This window comes from Peromyscus leucopus, chromosome 19 (genome assembly GCF_004664715.2).
Source record: "Peromyscus leucopus breed LL Stock chromosome 19, UCI_PerLeu_2.1, whole genome shotgun sequence".
In the NCBI taxonomy this organism is placed as follows: Eukaryota; Metazoa; Chordata; class Mammalia; order Rodentia; family Cricetidae; genus Peromyscus; species Peromyscus leucopus.
The window spans coordinates 37,845,443-37,858,185 of NC_051079.1; the positions used below are offsets into that span (position 1 = coordinate 37,845,443).

At 42.2% G+C, this 12,743-nt stretch overlaps 1 long non-coding RNA gene across 1 annotated transcript; it reads left to right on the top strand.

The window, feature by feature from the left end:
• Positions 1-5,837: 5,837 nt before the first annotated feature.
• LOC119086266 lies at positions 5,838-12,471 on the top strand. Its single transcript, XR_005089508.1, has 2 exons — positions 5,838-5,919; positions 8,682-12,471. It is a non-coding gene; the product is annotated as an uncharacterized LOC119086266 (long non-coding RNA).
• Positions 12,472-12,743: the final 272 nt, after the last annotated feature.

Below are 12,743 nucleotides of genomic sequence, written 5' to 3' on the forward strand. Positions count from 1 at the left end.
TGACTACTCCTTCGCTTGCTGTAAAAGCCTGTCCTTCCATCACGCACTCTGACTTCCCACAATCTCCAAATGACATCCACTGGGTCCTCATGCTCATGAGTCATGTTACATGGGAGGCTTATCTCAATGCAAACACACATAGTGTGACTCCCTTAAAAATATCCTCATGCCAGAAGTTGCACTTTCTGTCTCCAAGGACACAGGGAGGCAAAGATTTCATGCTTTTCGCTATTAATGGCTGGGCCATACAGCATTCTGAGTCATTACAAAGAATGTACAGTGGCCCCCATGGCCATGAGTGCCCAACAATCCCCAGTGGGGGGGGTCATCCTTGTTTTAACATCCACATCCCTTCTTGAGAAACACTGGAAGCATGGTGGATGTGAGACTGTAGCTCTAGCACAACTGAAGCATGGACTTGACAAAGAGTTTCAGGTCAGGGCAGGCTAACAGAACCAGCCAATCACTGAAGAACCTGCAAGCACATGGGGGCAGAGGGCTTGACACAATTCTGGACAGCATGATCATTCACTCACAGTTATGTGGGTGGAAGGTTGGCTGAGGATGGCACAAGGAAAAGCAGGTGCTCCCAGGAGTCTATACTTCACAAGCTGGGCTCTGCCTGCTATTTGGGACTATAGGAGTCCAACCCCTCCATAGTCCCCTCCGAGGCTCCAGGAAGAATTTATAACCAGCTGGTATTTTAATCTTTGATGAAATGAAATGAATCTGTGTACACAAAACTCCTTAGTCCATACATTTTATTATTGTGTAGTTCTCTCTATATACAGCTTCTATTCTGCTCTCATGCCTAACTCCTTTCTTGCCTGATTTCTCTCTACATGTGTCTGCTGTCCCCTCTAAGTTCTATTTTAATTCTCTCATATTAGTTCTGCCCCATCTAGGTTCTCATCCATTTAGTTCTTTCCCATTTTAGCTTTCCTCTCATCTCCTTCTTTCTCATCTTGTTTTTCCTCATCTTGTTCTTTCCCATATGGTTCTTCCTCATCTTCCATCTCATTCCTCTAGTACTCTCTTCTAGCCCTTCAATCTAGTTCCTCTCCAGTTCTTACCCATCTAGTTCTTCCATTCTCTTTTCTCTTTTCTGTCTCGTCCTCAAATTCTCTCTTCACAATCCTCCTCTGCATCTCATTATACCACTCAGTTCTTCATCTTCAAGTTCTCTAGGGTATTCAGTTATAAACCCAAGCAATAGCAATCCTCCCCCTCCAGCCAGGTCACCAGGCTTGAATTCCTACAGGGTCATAAAGGCAGGTAAGAATTTTCCTCAGGCAGTGACTGTCAGGCTTTCTTTTACAATCCAAAAGGGGAGTGGTAAAGGAGGAGGTCAACTGAGAGCTAATGATTGGTTAGTACATCAGAAAAAGGGAATTTGTGTGCTCAGTCCACATTCCTAGCAGTAGCTAGGTAAGAAGTTAGGAGTCTATAATCTTAGTAAGGCTGTATAAGAAAGGAGGTCTCACCTTAAATTGCGCAAGAAATAAAGCTATCTGCCTGACCTAGGAGAAAGGTGTTGTTTCCATAAGGGTATTATCTTAGTTCAGGAGATCATTTGGCCTTGGATGCTTGATAGATATTTTAGATAAATACACTGTTAGGAGTTCTTGGAAGCACATAAGAAAATCATTTTAGGAACCAGCTAATATATATACAAAAGCTAAAACATCACCAAGACTTCTTAAGCCATGGCTTCACCTTTGGAAAAGTCCTTGACTTTTCCAAGTAGTAGCTTTTGTGATACTAGCTGAATCCCATTACATTTTGGGACTGGCGGGTGAGAGAGATTTGTTCTGACTGTGGGCCAGGCAGGAAAACTCTAGCTACAAATGGCCCCTAACGGGTTGGCAAGAGTTTCCATCTAAAACCTGAGAAACAAGATTATAAAACTGAGCTAAAAACAGCTTCCTAGTTAGTTCTCTCAAGTTAGAGGCAGCCTGTGGACTTGAGCTACTATGGCGGGTTCCTCGCATGTGTGGTTGACTAGCAGTATGGTGGGAATGAGGCATCTACAAGCAGCACATTATGCTGTGTGGTGGATTTAGTCTTTGTGAGTACAAAAAAAAAAAGTTTCTGGGCTACACCCTGCTTTGATAGAAGCATAGAACCACTGTTTCTAAGAGCTGATGGCTCCCAGAGCTGGCGGTAAACATACAACCGCCATGTTGGGAAGAAATATATACAGTTATATAAAAAAAATAGATAGTTTTTAAAAAATAAAGTCTTTAAAGAGACAATAAAGGTAGTATAAAAATAAGTCATGTAAAGATGGATATTACACAGAGAATCTGGATTGTGTTGTCCTTGGGATTTTTAATTGCAGAAAAACATTTGATCATAAAAGCTGTTGAATTAAGCCAATATGTATATTTTAAAGGTACCTTGACTTCAAAATTTGGATGTAAGGATATGTTGCTTTGGAAAGGAGGCTCTGCTTTTCTTTCCACAGAAAGCCAGAGGTTATGGATTTTTTCCAGATTAAGATACATCAGGTTTGACCAGCCAAGACCCCCTGAAAGGTCTCCAATGACACCATTGCCCAGATGATCCAACATCCAGAACCATTTCAAGGCAACTGACTCAGACGATACACCTCATGGACTACTCTATAATCCTAAAATTTTCTTTGTGTCCCTATAAACTACAGCGCCCTCCTCTAGCAGGAAGTAGTAAGAGAAGCTACACCCAAATTTCCAAATATAACAAGCTGGCTTTGGAGATGGAATTGGCTCACTCCTTCTCTAAACCCAAGCATATTGCTAAAAAAAAAAAAAAAAAAAAAAAAAAAAAAAATTTAAGAGATTCTTCTGTTCCATATCAAAAGAGCCCTCTGGTGTTGGACAGAGTATTTTTATTTAAAACAGGTTGATTATAAATGCAGTCTCTTTCTAAAGAAGAAAAGGGGATATGATATAGATATAATAGGATGAAAGGATAGATTAATGAACTTACTTTTATTTTTTAATTTTTTTTTTTTTGATTTTTCGAGACAGGGTTTCTCTGTGTAGCTTTGCGCCTTTCCTGGGACTCACTTGGTAGCCCAGGCTGGCCTTGAACTCACAGAGATCTGCCTGCCTCTGCCTCCCGAGTGCTGGGATTAAAGGCATGCGCCACCACCGCCCAGCTTAATGAACCTACTTTTAAAGAATAACAATTTGTTTAGAAATGTTTTACATTGCTATGGATTTTAGTTTATTGATACAAGTTTAAACTTAATTTTGTTATATTGTATATATTATTTCTACTCTCATGGTAGGTATTATATTTATGTAACTCATTTAAATTTTAATGGATAATTAAAAAATACAGATTAATAGTCTTCTATGATAGTCAAACTTGTAGCCATATTAGTTAAGTTTTCTAGGTATAAATAGATATATTTCAGGCAGATAGGTAATCTTCAAACACTTTAAAGACCTACAGAATATGGCATTTAAAATGTTTTTAAAAATTTAGATTTTTTGGACAATGAGACATGTTTGCTCCTAGCAGCACTGATTTACTTCAGAGAGGAGGATGGGCATTGAAGACACTACATATGTAGTTTATCTTCTTCTTGGCAAAAATAGCCATTTGGGCATGAAACTGTTCTTGCCTGGACTGCTTGATTGACTGGATGTGCAGGACTCATAGAAAGGTGACCACTGAACTTTGCTTGGCAAAATGGTCCTTCAGGTTCCTGCTTTGCAGAGGAAACTGCCAGACATTCTACAGGACACAGGGAGAAGTGACTGAGAGACTCTAAGGCTGTGGGCTGAAGACAGACACCCCAACTTTACAGAAAAACTTTAGGTGACTGTCCAGGCTGCCAGCTGTCTCTGTCTACCCTGCAAGACTCCCAAAAGTTGCTTGTGTCCTTCTTTTGTTTCTCAGATAATATTATATCCTTCTGGGGCCTTTGATATAGTTGAAGACTAGATTGTTATAATTTACTTAGTTATGATAAAAGATAAGTTAGATATAAAACCTTAGACTCACAAATATAGGATAGATATCTTCTTTAATTTTGCCAAATACAAATAGACTAGATATTATAAATAGACTAGATATTGTAACTGTAATTCTTGCTAGATAACTGTTTTGTTATATGTAATTTTACTATGTGAAAGTTAAAATCTTCCTTTAAAAAAAAAGAAAATAGGAAGTGCTGTGGATATCACTCTGTATAAATAAAATGCTGACTGGCCAGTAGTTGGGCAGGAAGTATAGGCAGGACAAGCAGAGAAGAGAATTCTGGGAAGTGGAAGGCTGAGGTAGAGAGATGCTGCCAGCTGCTGTGAGGAAAAGCAACATATTAAGATACCTCTAAGCCATGAGCCACGTGGCAACTTATAGACGAATAGAAATGGGTTAATTTAAGATATAAGAACAGTTAGCAAGAAGCCTGCCATAGCCATACAGTTTGTAAGCAATATAAGTCTCTGTGTTTACTTGGTTGGGTCTGAGCAGCTGTGGGACTGGCGGGTGACAGAGATTTGTCCTGACTGTGAGCCAGGCAGGAAAACTCTAGCTACAAACAACAAATATACTGAAAGCAAGAGAATTCAATTTATAAAGAGAACTGAGGGGATTCTTCCTCATATTGTATGAGGAACACCCACTTCTGGAGCCCCTACATTTTATACTGATGCAAACAAATCAGGAAAGGCAGGTTATAAATTAGAAAATTTAAGTAAAGTGGCTCAAAGCCCTTATTATTCTGTCCAAAAGTCAGAATTAGATGCTATTCTCATGGCATTAATGGTGTTTACAGAACCTCTTAACATAGTTACTGATTCTCAATATGCAGAAAGAGTTGTTTTGCAGTCAAATATGTATAACCACAATGTTGCAGAGGAACCTTGGATGACTGTCCAGGCAGCCAGCTGTTCCTGTTCTCATATTTTTTGGAAGTCATTGGTTTGCACTTCCTGCTTACTCAGGTAATATTATTTTCTTCTCAGGTCTCTGATAGAGTTGAAGACTTTATAGTTATAGCTATAGTTTTCCTTGTTACCTGATTCAGAAAAGAAATTCACTAAAGAGGTGTAAAATCAGTAGGGTTGAGAGACATTGAAAGATAGTTTTGGTAATTCAAGTTAGAATAGAAAGTGAATTAGGTACAACATTTTGGAGTCACCAAAATAGGATCAGTACTAGAGTATTTTCTCAATACATCAAATATTTATGGACTAGACATTGCTGATATATTTATGCCTGTATATATTTCATATATTTATTATACTTATTGTATATAGTTTGCATATATTAGTTATAACCTTTTTATTTTAGACAAAAAGGGGGAAATGTGGTGGTATTTTGTTTATGCTCTAACAAATAAAGTTTGCCTTCAGGTCAGTGTGTAGAGCTAACTATTACTTAACCAGAGAGGTCTGGAGGTCTGTATGGCCAGGAGACAGGAAGTGATATGGCAGGTCGGAGAGAGAATCCCCTTTTCAGTCTGAGGAGCTGTGGAGGTAAAAGGTGACTTTGGGTAATCCTTTACTTCTCTGATCTTTCAGCATTTACCCTGATATCTGGCTCCAGGTTCTTATTAAGACCAATTTGAATTAGCACTACAGTATTTCTTTTCTCAAGGCTGATGGTACCTATGGGAAAATGGAGGACTGAGAGGAGATGCATGTAGATGATTCCCAGGGAAGGGTCTATGATAAATGTCTCTACATAATTCCCCAGAGCTAAGTGCTTCTGGGGATGCTTGCACATCAGAGAACAAGGATGGGCCATGTTGGGGAGGACTAGCCCTGAATGTCCTTTGTGATTCTCAGAATGAGGTGAGGTGAGGCCTCTGTGACCTCACAGGGTTAATCCCCACCCTACTAACAGCAGCAGTCTTGGCCTGAGGCACAACTCAGTGTCCACAGAGCAGGACTGGGAGTCAAAGCTTGTCCATGTGTCTGGGTAAGTTTGGGCTGTTTTCTGGGATGGACACTATCCAAAATTAATTAGAGTGACTCACTCAGTGGGAGGCACTTCTACACTGGGGTTTTAAATGGGGAGACCAAAACATAATGAAGTACTTGAAATGTCTCTTAGTTAGAATAGCTCATCCTAAGAAGAGCTAGAAACAGCAGGGATCAGGGATCCCATAGCAGTGGGAATGGCCACTCAAGTATTTAGGGAGAGAAACCCCTGGACTCACCAGGGAGAGGGGTCTTGGAATGAAGCCACATAGATATGTCTGGATCAGGACTCCAGCCTCCAGCCTAGGTAAGGAAGGATGGAAGGTTCCTGTTTACATGCCACAAAATGACCATCATTCATAGTTTGTCCAGGGATGGTAGAGAAAGTCTATGGGGTACTGATGTCTGAGCTTCCCTGGCAGTAGCAATCTTTTCATTTGTACTCAGATGGCTGACAAATATAGAAACAAACTCAATGTCACTATCACAGGAACACCGGGCTGCACTCTCCCCTCAAATTCTGTACTTATATACATATTTTTGCTTAGTATGTGTGTTATTGGTGTGTGCTCCTGTCTGAAAGTTCACATCCACGTGTGAAAGTGCATGTAGATGATACTGAATAATGTCATATGTCCTCCTCTACCAACATATATGACACAGGGTAAATTTATGCTCAGCCTTTGTTAATAAGACGGCATTATCACATGTACAACAGCCCACTTGCTAGGACAGTGTGCTCATCAGAGTGTGGAAAAGCATGGTCGCACCTCATGCTACACTCATGTACATAGGAAAAAGCTGGAGAGAGGTGTAGTCAGGCCTCTGTTACCTCATATAATAGCTTGCTGCTATGGTAAAGGCTGTGGTCTCCATGGGAGGGGACTCTACTGGGGTATGCTAGGATTCAGATGGAACTGCAGGTGTGGATGAAAATTTGGGCTGAGTGGTGGGAGAAATCCACACAGGATTTTTGGGATGAAGGCCTAATTTAAACTCCTTGTGCTATTCTATGAGGTGGGGGTTAAAAGAGGCGTGAGACACTGTGTGGTCCTTGAAGTGACCTTTAACAGGATCTGTGCTACAGCAGTAGGAAAAGTTGCAGTAAGTATCAGCAGATGTGTTTCAAGGATTAGTCAAGCAAGGACTCAAGAAGATCACAGCCACTATTCACCAGAGAATGAGGTCACAGGATGACCCCAGCCTGTACCATGTGAAAAGACTTCAGGTTACAGACTGGGGTAGGATACAGATCTGTTGTTGTGCCTCACGCCAGGGACAACTGTCATTTATGACAGCCCATAGTGTCCAGGCATGCCAGTTCTTTTCTTCTACTAACCTCCACCTATATTTGTCAGAAAAGGTGACAGCAGCTGAGGCAGAGCCAGCATCCATGCCAGGACTCCAGTTTCCAAACTGCATCAGGATAGAGCTCTGCTGTTACACTGTTCTCCAGTGAGAGACATTCTCAGAGGTCACTGACTACTATAGAGAGCCAGGCTGGGAAATCTTATGACATTCTCAGAGGTCCTTGACTATTATGGGAGAGCCAGGTTGGGAAATTTCATGACAGTCTGCTTTCAGTGCCTTCCTCCTTCAAGCTGTATTGAATGGTGGTGAGGGGACAGGTTGAAGGCCAAATTTACCACAGGATCCTACAGATGGTGCACTCCAAGTCTCTTGACTAGAGAAACTTGCTGATAAACTACATCAGCAGACGTGATAGATGAAGATTGGAACACCGCACACTGAGGCAGAGCAAGACACATCCCCATGGCCTTGCTCTTCCCAGGGGTGGCAATCCCTGCAGGAGAAGAACACCTGGTTGTGAGTCTGTTCCCCAGAAATGGTCATAGGGAAGCTCTTTGGTATTCCCCTTAATACCAGTCCAAAAGACACCCATGTGCTTGGACAGACTTTGTGCTTTCCCAAACAGAGTGACGCCTGGCCTCTGTGACCTCACATGAGGGTCACTGTCATGGTTATGGCTGTGACTTAGTTCTGAGGGCAGCAGAGTCCATTATAGTGGACTAGGATTTACACCCAGGAGAAGGTGGGTAGGGATCCATTTCAGGTAAATGACTGCAGAAAATTCTTTGGGTGAAAAATGTGAGCTCACACCAGTGCGTGTACATGTAGGGGGCATTATAGGAAAAGGGTGACTAAGTCACAATTCCGTATCATGGGTTTTGGATATACAAGACAGATGTGATCTTAAGAAGAGTTGCATTAGAAAGGAGCAGAAAGACACCATCAACTGAGCATGGCTATACTTGATATGCAAGGAGAGGACACCATGCCCACACGGGAAAGAGGCCTTGTGAAGATCTGCACAGGTTCCAATGCATTAGCAAGACATCCTCTAGACACACGAAGGACTAAACTCTGTTTTTCCTTTGACTCCTTGTGATATTCCATCATGGGATCTGATCATAGAATGGGATAAAAGACTGCATGGCCCCTTGTTGGGACTCTCTTAGCTCTCTCTATTAGAAGCAATAATCTTCCCACATGAGCTCATCAAGCCTCTCCATCACAGGCAGAGGCAGATATACATCAGCAAAGATTTCCCAACCACCTTCTCTCCTACATATTTGATGTATTTGTATAATGTGTAATTTATTTCATCTGGACTGTGTGCTATTTGTCTCTGTGTTCCTAAGGGACAGGTCAATGATGGTTTGATTACATTTGACATGACAGAAAAGGACACCAAGTATTTTCCTCTGTCAATATCAACCTGTCTATTTTTATTTTCAGAAAAACTGACCATAGACAAAGGCTAATGACAATGTAGTTTTGAACACACATGGACTCCACTGCCTGAAGCCTGAAGAGAAACAGGTACAGGACCATCCAATGAGGCAATGTACCCAGGCTAAAATCTGAACACTAAAAAGCCAATGTATACCTACTGAAAGTAGTGAAGGCCAAATATGGACCCTGAGAATCCTGAGCTAAAGGTTGACATGAAAGTACCCCAGGTATAAGCATAAACCTAAAGATACATGATGCATGAACCTCAAGTAAGAGGTGTTTCCTGGTCTACCATTGACCATTGTCCTGCCAAGGCCCAAATGTAGAAGTGTGACTGGGACAAATCCTGCATTGAAAGAGGCCTGCACAAAAAAAATTGAGTGGGCTAAAAGTAGAGTCTAAAGAAGCCCAGGCCCAAATCAAGAATAGATTGGGCCCCTGGGCCAATCCCTGAATATGAAAAGGTCAGTCCTACAGACAGATAATATATTGACATGGGTAAATTATTCAAATAATAGAGGCCCAGGCCAGTCCAAGAAGAGGGATGTGCCTGGGCCAAACTCTGACCCTGTAGAAGCCCAGGTCCAAAGCAAGAAGAAATATGGGCCTGGGCTAATAGCTTACCCTGAAGAAGCCCAGGCCCAAAGCAAGAAGAGCTAAGGGCCTGGGCTAATGCTGCACCCTTAAGAATCCCAGGCCCAAAACAAGAAGAGATGTGGGCCTGGGCCATTCCCTGAAACTTAAGATGCCTGGGCCCCGAAAGAGATGATATAAGGGCCTGGGATAAACCCCCAAATAAAGAGGCTCAGATTAAGCTACAAAAGGAGTATGCCTGAACCAAACCCTATCCCTGAAGAAGCCCGGGCCCAAAGCAAGAAGGGATATGGGCCCGGGCTAATGCCTTATGCTTTAGAAGCCCAGGCCCAAAGCAAGAAGAGATGTGGGCCTGGGCCAGTCCCTGAATCTTAAGAAGCCTAGGTTCAGAAAGAGATGATATATGGGCCTGGGACAATCCCGAAAATAAGGAGGCTCAGGTTAAGCAACAAAAGAAGTATGCCTGAGCCAAACCCTATCCTTGAAGAGGCCTGGGCCCAAAGCAAGAAGAGATGTGGGCCTGGGCCAGTCCCTGAACCTTAAGATGCCTGGGCCCAGAAAGAGATGATATATGGGCCTGGGACAATCCCAAAAATGATAGAGGCCCAGGTTAAACAACAAAAGTAATATGCCTGGGCCAAACCCTAACCCTAAAGAATCCTGGGCCCAAACCAAGAAGAGTTGTGAGCCTGGGTCAACACCTGAAATGACAGAGGCCCAGGAAAAACCAAGAAATGGAGTGAGTGCAACCAAATTCAACCCCTGATTCTCAGTACAATTAGTAAAGTAAAATCATTCTGGGTTAACCCCTCACCAAAGAGATCTGGGCCCAAACAAAGAGCACTGTGCCCACACCAAATCTAAAGTGAAAAACATTGTGGATAAGAGTATATACCATGAGGCTCTTTGATCCAAGGCCTTAGTTTCAATTGGTATACTACAACCAAGTAGGTATTAATATGCAGACATATGCCGGCTTGAACATCGATAACGTTGGACTTGCCCGCAATACTTTCTGTACTAATGGCTGATATAAATGGACAACCTGAATATTTAATATGTGCTTCTAACACATATACTTCATTCAATCCAGGCAACATCCTCAACATGTGAGCAAGGAAGATACCCTCACCATAATACAACCAGGGCTCACTAAATAACCTATCAGTGTAGACAGTGTAGATCAGATGTAGACATCAATGTAGACCAAAAGAGGTGTTATGCTTCACCCTGTAGCTGTCTGACACAAGAACTTACCTTGACTTAGATTGATTTTTTTTTTTTTTGGAAACATATTTCTTGAATGTACCTGTAATGAAGAATATTGGACTAATCACAGTTGGTCTTGTTCTGACTAACATTTGGACACATCAAATCCTCAAAGAACCAGATCTTTATGATCACCTGATTATTAACACAGATGAAAGGACTTATACAGACCTCAAAGGGACAGGGCTGCTCCTCGAGCCCCCAAAGCGTGGGCTAATATCGTCATCAAGGGTGTGTGGACTATACCCTCTTTCTATGCAATCTAGGACAAAATCCTACCACAAAGGAGTGATGCCTTAAAGGGACCAAACCTCACCTTAATGACCAAAGGAAATGGACATACCCACGACCCTGACCTGGTCTGACCACCAGGCATTACCTTCATGCTAGTTTATTTTGTAGGATATCAATGGGAACTCAGGGCTGTTTGACCACCAAGAACCTTGGGTCAAATTTCAATTGTGTTTGGGCCACACCCACTCTTCTTCCAACCCAGGCTCCATTAACAATACAGGGGAGCCAGGACCAAATGACATCCTTGACTGTGTCCGAGCCACAAATGACCATCAAGCCATGTGGGCAGACCTTGTACTTAGGGGTGTGTGGGCCGCACCCTTATTTCAAGTCTGACCACATGCTGTCTGGACTCCAAGAAATACAGGAGAAGTTAATGTGAGTGTGAGTTAGCCCGCAAGAAACCCTCTAACAAGAATGGACCCACTGTACTAACAAAAGCATTGATGGTTTAATCATTGAATTTCAACATATTACCTTCAAGATGTATAGACTATGCAGCTAAGGCAACCATGCTCAAATGAGGGAGTCAAGACTACCTCACAGCCTTCACGACCATCTGGGTCACATTTGAATATCAAATAACAGGCACACATTGGGATAGAGGGTGTGTGGGCCGCACCCAGGAATGCCCTGTGCTCAGGTTTTATCAGGATTACAACAGATCAAGGACAGCACTTTGATCTCAAGTGTGACTTAGAACACATAGTACTCCAAGAAGGTTGGACACATTTTAACACCATGGGATGGTGGTCTGCAGAATGACATCATAGAAAAAGACCTTAAAGTGACATCGGTGGGATCCTGCCAGCCATTCAATATCAGTGTGAGCTGGGGGCTAACTTACCACCAAGAAGCCTGGGTCAAAATTAACTTTGAGGGTTGTGGACCTCACCTCTCTCCATCAAACTCAAGAGATAAGCTTAACTAGGAGGATCCAGGACCACAAAACATGGCCTTCATGATGTCTGGGTCACACCAGAGAAGCAACCTGGGCAGACTTTACCATGATGGGTGTGTGGGCCGCACCCAAGTGTCATGATTTGCCCAGCCACTATCTTGTCTACAAGAGATCAGGACAAGATGATCTCATGTGTGACTTAGCCAACACCAAGAACTCATAAGAAATTGGAACAACCACAACAACCAGCATTAGTGGTCTGCTATGTGACTTTAGCCTCATGAACTTCACAAACCTCACAAGATTATGGTCCAAACCCTCTTAGTCTGACATCCCAGGTTCCCTTCCCATTCCCTATTGACCTTGGTTCTCAACCTGACCTGATTGGAAACACCAAGTAACCCACTGGGTTAAGAATGTGATGGAACACTAGTCTAGACATAACCTTAATGCTAATTAGTAATGGGAAACCTTGAAGGCCCTCCTCTGGAGGCATGTTTTTGGCATGCTCACTGTCTGGAAGTAGTTACTGAGAATTCCTTAAACTCTCACCAGAGCCTGCCTAAAGGAAGATGGAATTATACAGTGATTTCTATAAATCTCTGCCTTCATCTTCTGTATAGAAAACAGTTCTGAAGATGTGTAGTCTTATATTATTATTATTGTGCATTTCATGCCCTAGCCTTATGTATATAGTATTCAATAAATGTGAGGTTCATCTGGAACCATGGTTTATCCTGGAATGCTTATTTTGGCCCTTTCCCTATACTTCTAACAAAAGGTTTTCAACCTTTGGATTGAAGATTTAAAGAACAGGCTGTGATGGTCATTCACAAACAGTAAGTGTGGGTAGCTAGCACATCTCTTTCTCATCTGCTGTGTCCATGTATACAACACATATCTGAATTCTCAGACCTCATCCTGAAGATCACTGCACCTATGTCCATCCATGCTTTATATCTTTAAGATGGAGTCTCCCAAGGAAAACTAAAGAAAAGGTCCAAGTA